The following is a 7,097-nucleotide window of genomic DNA, read 5'->3' as shown; positions in this document are numbered from 1 at the left end:
TGAACTGCCTCATCAGGTTTCCAAGGAGCGGCTGGTGGATTCAAACTGCCTTTTTGGTTAGCAGCCGCACTCTTAACCACTGTGCCACCAGGGCTCCACATCATTACATAACTGCCAAATTACATCATTACATAACTGCCAAACCACTAAGAATCATGGCCCAGCCAAATTGACACACAGCCTTAACCATCACAGCCAGCGTTACTCTCACCTTGCACATCAGCATTCATCACTGCCAGATGTATGTCTTCAATGTGCAAAATAATTGGATAGTAGATTTTTCACTACTGTCATAAAAGCAGAATGTCAGATAATGAGATAGCCAGTAAGTGAGGAGTAAGTGTATTTATGCTTTTGAATGTAAAGTCTATCTCCTATAGACAGCATATAGTTGAATCTTGTTCTTTTTACTCACTTTCACAATCTCTGCCTTTTTACTGGGTTGCTTAATCCATTTATATTTAATGTTACATTGATATAGTTTGGTTTACACCTGCCATTTAACTTTTTGTTTTCTATATATTGTGTGTCTTTTTTGTTCCTCTATTCCTCCTTTGCTGCTTTTTTTTTTTTTCATTAAGAAAATATTTTCTAATGGAGCATTTTAATTTCTTTAATGGTTCTTTTCACTATATAATATTTAGTTATTTCCTTAGTGGTTCTTCTAGGGCTTACCATATACACTTTAACAAATCAGAATCAGCTTCAGATTTATACTCATTTAATTCCACTGACATGTAGAAATGATACTCCTGTATAGTTCTGTTCCTTCCCCTTTCTTGTGGTATTTTGCGGTATTATTACATCTATAAATGGTGCAAACTCAAAAATACATTGTTATAATTATTATTTTATATGATTTTAGGTCATTAAATAAGGTAAGTGATGAAAGGAGAACAAGTACATATTTATAACTTCGTTATATTAACCTTCTTATTTATCATTTCTGGTTCTCTTCATCTGTTCCTACAGATTCGAGTTAACATCTGGAATCATTTCCTTAGTCCAATATAACTTTGCTCCCACCCACCTCCTTTGTGCTGTTACTATCAAATGTGTTACATTTCTATATGTAAAGGCCCAACAGTACATTATATACATATTGCTTTATACAATTACTTTTTTAAGCCAGTTAAGAGAAATAAGAGAAGAAATATGCATTTATACTGTCTTTTTTAATTACCAAGTTACCTTTATTGCTGCTCTTTGGTTCTGTTTGTTTGTTTTTGTTGTGTGTGTATATGTGTGTATTCAAATTACTGTCTGGAGTCACTTGCTTTCAGGGTAAAGAACTTCCTTTAGTATTTTTTGTAAAGCAGATCTGCTAGCAACCATTCTATCAATATATATATTTTTTAAATCTGGGAATGTCTTTATTTTGCCTTCAATTTGGTATTTGCATATACACTTTATAATTAGCTTGTCAATTTTCACAAAAGTCTTATTACTAGAATTTCGATTGAGATTACACTGAATCCATAGACTGATTTGAGGAGAACTGACATCTTTGTAATATTGAGTACTCCAATCCATGAAAATGGTATATACATACATTTTGGGTGTCTCCTTTAATTTCTTTCAATGGTGTTTTATATTTTTTCTGTCTAGAGATCTTGCACACCTTTTATTAGATTTATTCCTGTATTTTTAAACTGTATTATTAAAATTTCATTTTCTATTTTTTTGTTGGTGGTATATAAAAAAATTAATATTTTTTATATATTAAACTTCTGTCCAGAAAGCTTACTAAGTTCACTTATTAATTCTAATAGTTTATGTACAGATTCCTTTGGAATTTCTATGTATGCAATCATATTGTCCACAAAAAAGTTTTATCTCTTCCTTTATAGTATCCATACCTTTTTTTCTTGTCTTATTTTATTGACTAGGACCTCTAGTGTAATGTTGAGTATTGTCTATGAATAAGTTTTATCTCTTCCTTTGCAGTATTTGTACATTTTTTTCTTGTCTTATTTTATTGACTAGGACTTCCGGTGTAATGTTGAGTAGAAGGTTAGTGGACATCCTTTTCTCATTTCTGACCTCAAGGGGAAAGCTCTCAATATTTTATCCTTAAGTGTGGTGTTGTAAGTTTTTTATAGATATCCATTATTAAATTAAGAAAAATTTCTTTACTCCTATATTGCTAAGAGTTTTTCTTATTTTAATATGAGTGTGTGTTGAATTTTAACAAATGCTTTTTCTACTTCTATTGGAATGATCATATGATTTTTCTCCTTCATTCTATTTATTTGTTAATATATTGCTTAAGATTTTCTATCTATGTTCATGAGTGAATTAGTCTGTAATTTTCCTTTCTTTTAACAGCCTTATTAGGTTTTGGTATCAAGATTATGTTGGCCACCTAAAATAAGTTGGAAAGTGTTCCTCTTTCTATTTGCTGGAAGAGTTTGTGTAAGATTGGTTCTTCCTTAAAAATACACAAGTTTTCACGGCAGAAGTCATCTGGGCCTGTAGTTTTCAGAATGCTTTAAATTATTAATTCAGTTTCTTTAATAGTTACAGAAACTATTCAAATTTTTGATATCTTTTTGTGTTACTTTTATTAAAATGTGTTTTTTAATGAATTTTTAAATTTTATCTAAAATTGTGGATTTATTGTCATTAGATTGTTCATTGTTGTTTTTGTAAGCTGCTGTTGAGTTGTTCCTGATGCAATGATCTTGCACCATTCCCGTGATCGGTTGCAGATTGGACCACTGATCCATAGGGTTTTCATTGGCTGACTTTTGGAAGTAGATCACCAGGCCTTTTTCCCTAGTCCATCTTAGTCTGTAAGCTCCACTGAAACCTGCTCAGTATCATAGCAACGCACAAGCCTCTGCTGACAGATGGGTAGTAGCTGGACATGGGGTGCATTGGCCAGAAATTGAACTCAAGTCTCCCTCATGGAAGGTGAAAATTCTACCACTGAACCGCCACTAACCTGTTGCCGTTCAACTCATAGCAACCCTATAGGACAGAGAACTGCTTCACAGGGTTTCCAAGGAGAGACTGGTGGATTTGAACTGCCCACCTTTTGGTTAGCAGCCAAGCTGTTAACCACTGTGCCACCAGGGGTCCAAACCATCACTGCCCCAGATTTTTCATAATATCCCATCATTGTATTTTTAATGTCTGTGGAATTTATCCTGCCTGAGTTCATAGCTCTCCTTGAATCTGTGATACCTTTTGTCGGTTTGGGCCATTATTGCTTCAGATATTGCTCCTGCTTCATTCTTTCTCTCTTCTCTCCTTCTGGAACTCCAATTACATGGTTACATGTATGTTCCGGCCTGTTTTCCCCCTTCATCCCTTCTTTCCTTCCTTCCTTCTTTCTACCCTCTTTCTCTCCCTCCTTCCCTCCTTCTCTTTCTCTCTCGCTTATTCCCTCCCTCCTTCACATCATCTTGCAATATTCCATATATCTTGTATCCTTTTTATTCTGTATTTTTTCTCCTTTTGTCTCTCTGTGCTTTGGTCTGAATATTTTCTTCTCAGCTATATTCCAGTTTACTAATTCTCGCTTCAGATATGACCAATCTACTATTAAAATCATCTATTGATTTATAAATTTAAATTATTATATTTTTAGTTTCTAAAATTTCCACTTTCTTTATATTTTCAGTTCTCTGTTGAAGTTTTCCATCTTCTCATTTAATTTTTCTAACATATAGTCACAATTATTTTAATGTTTATGTTAGACAACTCAAATATCTGGATCTTATATGGGTGTATTTCTATTGTCTATTGTTTTTAATCTCAGATTTTGATAAATTTTAGTCTTCTTTTTCATGTCTAGTTATTTTTTTATTGAATACTAGATATTATCTATGAAAAATTATGGAGATAATTTGAAGCTGTGGATGAGCTCTTTCTCCAGAGAGGATTTACTTTGATTCTGGCAGGCAGTTAGAGTAAGGGTATATACTTCTATTTTTTTTTTAACCCTTTTTCCATCAGAAATAATTTCAACTTACAGAAAAATTACAATAAAAATAATACATAAAAAACTCCCGTGTATATACTCGTTACCTAGATTTACCTAATTGCTTACTGCATTTACTTTTTTTGTTCCCTCTCCTTTGTTTCTCATATACGTATATGTATTTAGAAATATATGTATATAGATATATATGTGTATATATATATATATATATATGTATATAGATATATATATCTCATGGAGCCCTGGTGGCACAGTGGTTAAGAACTCGGCTGCTAACCAAAAGGTCAGCAGTTTGAATCCACCAGCTCCTGCTTGGAAACTCTATGGGGCAGTTCTACTCTGTGCTATGGGGTCGCTAAGAGTCAGAATCGACTCGATAACAACAGGTTTGGGTTTGTTTGTTTTTTTTGGTTTATATATATATATATATCATATGTATGCATATATACATATATATATTTTATCATGTGCTTGGGCATTCGAGACCAAGGGCACTTTGTGCATGGAAGGAGACCAGAGCCAGACTCAAGCTTGGATATGTTTATATATATATGTATATATATACATGTTTATACATATATGTATATATATGTTTATATATATTTTTTTTTCTGAACCATTTGAAACAAAGTTCCATGTATCACTGCCTTTTACCCCTAAATTCTTCACTGTGTATGTCCTAGGAATAGGGATGTTCTGTTATATAACTACAGCACGGGAAATTTAATACTTTAATCTACCATCCATATTCCAGTTTTGTCAGCTGAACCAATAATGTCCCCCTGGTATAGGATCCAGTCTAGGTGATTGCGATTAGTTGTTAGGTTTCTTTGGTGTTGTTGTTGTTAGGCGTCATCAAGTCCGTTCCAACTCACAGTGACCCTATGTACACAGAATGAAACACTGCCTGGTCCTGTGCCATCCTCTCAATTGTTGTTATGTTTTGAACCCATTGTTGCAACCACTGTGTCAATCCATCTTGTTGATGGTCTTCCTCTCTTTTGCTGACCCTCTACTTTACCAAGTATGATGTCCTTCTCCAGGGACTGGTCCCTCCTGATAACATGTCCAAAGTACACGAGAAGAAGTCTCACCATTCTCACTTCCAAGGAGCAGTCTGGCTGTATTTCTTCCAAGACAGACTTGTTAGTTCTTCTGGGGGTCAATGTTATATTCAATATTCTTCACCAACACCATAATTCAAAATCATCAATTCTTCTTCATCTTCCTTATTCAATGTCCAGCTTTCACATGCATATGAGGCGATTGAAAACACCATGGCTTGGGTCAGGTGCACCTTAGTCCTTAAAGTGACATCTTTGCTTTTTAACACTTTAAAGAGGTCTTTTGCAGCGGATTTGCTCAATGCAATACGTCATTTGATTTCCTGACTACTGCTTCCATGGGTGTTGACAGTGGATCCAAGTAAAATGAAATACTTGACAAATTCTATCTTTTCTGTTTATCATGATGTTGCTTATTGGTCCAGTTGTGAGGATTTTTGTTTTCTTTATATTGAGGTGTATTCCATACTGAAGACTGTAGTCTTTGATCTCCATCAGTAAGTGCTTCAAGTCCTCTTCACTTTCAGCAAGCAAAGTTGTGTCGTCTGCATATTGAAGTTTGTTAATGAGTCTTCCACCAATCCTAATGCCACATTCTTCTTCATATAGTCCAGCTTTTCAGATTATTTGCTCAGCATACAGATGGAATAAGTATGGTGAAAGGATGCAACTCTGACCCACAGTTTTCTTGATTTGAAACCGTGCTATATTCCCTTAGTCTGTTTGAATGACTGCCTCTTGGTCTACGTTCAGGTTCTGCATGAGCACAATTAGGTGTTCTGCAATTCCCATTCTTTGCAATGTTATCCATAATTTGTTATGATCCACACAGTTAAATGCCTTTGCATAGTTAATAAAACACAGGTAAACATCTTTCTGGTGTTCTCTGCTTTCAGCCAAGATCCATCTGACATCAGCAACGACATCCCTGGTTCCACGTTCTCTTCTGAATCCAGCTTGAATTTCTGACAGTTTCCTACGATGTATTGCGCAACTGCTTTTAATGACCTTCAGCAAAATTTTACTTGCATGTGATATTAATGATATTGTTAGATAATTTCCATGTTCTATTGGATCACCTTTCTTTGGAACAGGCACAAATATGGATCTCTTCCAGTCGGTTGGCTAGGCAGCTGTCCTCCAAATTTCTTGGCATAGACAAGTGAGCACCTCCGGCGCTGCATCCATTGGTTGAAAAATCTCAATTGGTATTCTATCAATTCGTGGAGCCTTGTTTTTCACCAATGCCTTCAGTGCAGCTTGGACCTCTTCTTTCAATATCCTCGGTTCTTGATCATATGCTGCCTCCTGAAATGGTTGAACTTCAGCCAATTCTTTTTGGTACTGTGATTCTGTGTATTCCTTTCATCTGCTTTTGATGCTTCCTCTGTCAATCAATATTTTGCCTGTAGAATCCTTCAAAATTGCAACTCGAGGCTTAAATTTTTCAGTTCTTTCAGCATGAGAAATGCCGAGCGTGTTTTCCCCTTTGGTTTTCTAACTCCAGGTCTTTACATATTTCATCATAATATTTTACATTATCTTTTCGAGCTACCCTTTGAAATCTTCTGTTCAGCTCTTTTACTTCAGCATTTCTTCCATTAGCTTTAGCTACACTATGTTCAAGAGCAAATTTCAGAGTCTTCTTTGACATCCATTTTGGTCTTTTCTTTCTTTCCTGCCTGTTAATGAGCTTTTGTTTTCTTCATGTATAATGTCCTTGATGTCATTCCACAACTTGTCTGGTCTTTGGTCATTAGTGTTCAATGCATCAAATCAATTCTTTTTTTTTTTAAAATTTTTTTTTATTGTACTTCAGGTGAAGGCTTACAGAAAAAATAGTTTCTCATGAAACAGAAGTACACATGTTATCTTATGACATTTGTTAACAACCCCACAACATATCAACCCTCTAACGTCTCAACCTCTTTTTATTTTTTGGTGAAAATACACATAGCCAAAGATACACCATTTCAAAGATTTCTACTTGCACAGTTCAGTGACATTGACTACGCTCTTCGAATTGTGCTGTTATTCTCACTTAAGATGAAGGCTTACAGAACAAAATAGCTTCTCATTTAACA

The sequence above is a fragment of the Trichechus manatus genome, unplaced genomic scaffold (assembly GCF_000243295.1).
Source record: "Trichechus manatus latirostris isolate Lorelei unplaced genomic scaffold, TriManLat1.0 scaffold00052, whole genome shotgun sequence".
In the NCBI taxonomy this organism is placed as follows: domain Eukaryota; kingdom Metazoa; phylum Chordata; class Mammalia; order Sirenia; family Trichechidae; genus Trichechus; species Trichechus manatus.
Note: the sequence above shows the minus strand (reverse complement) of the source record.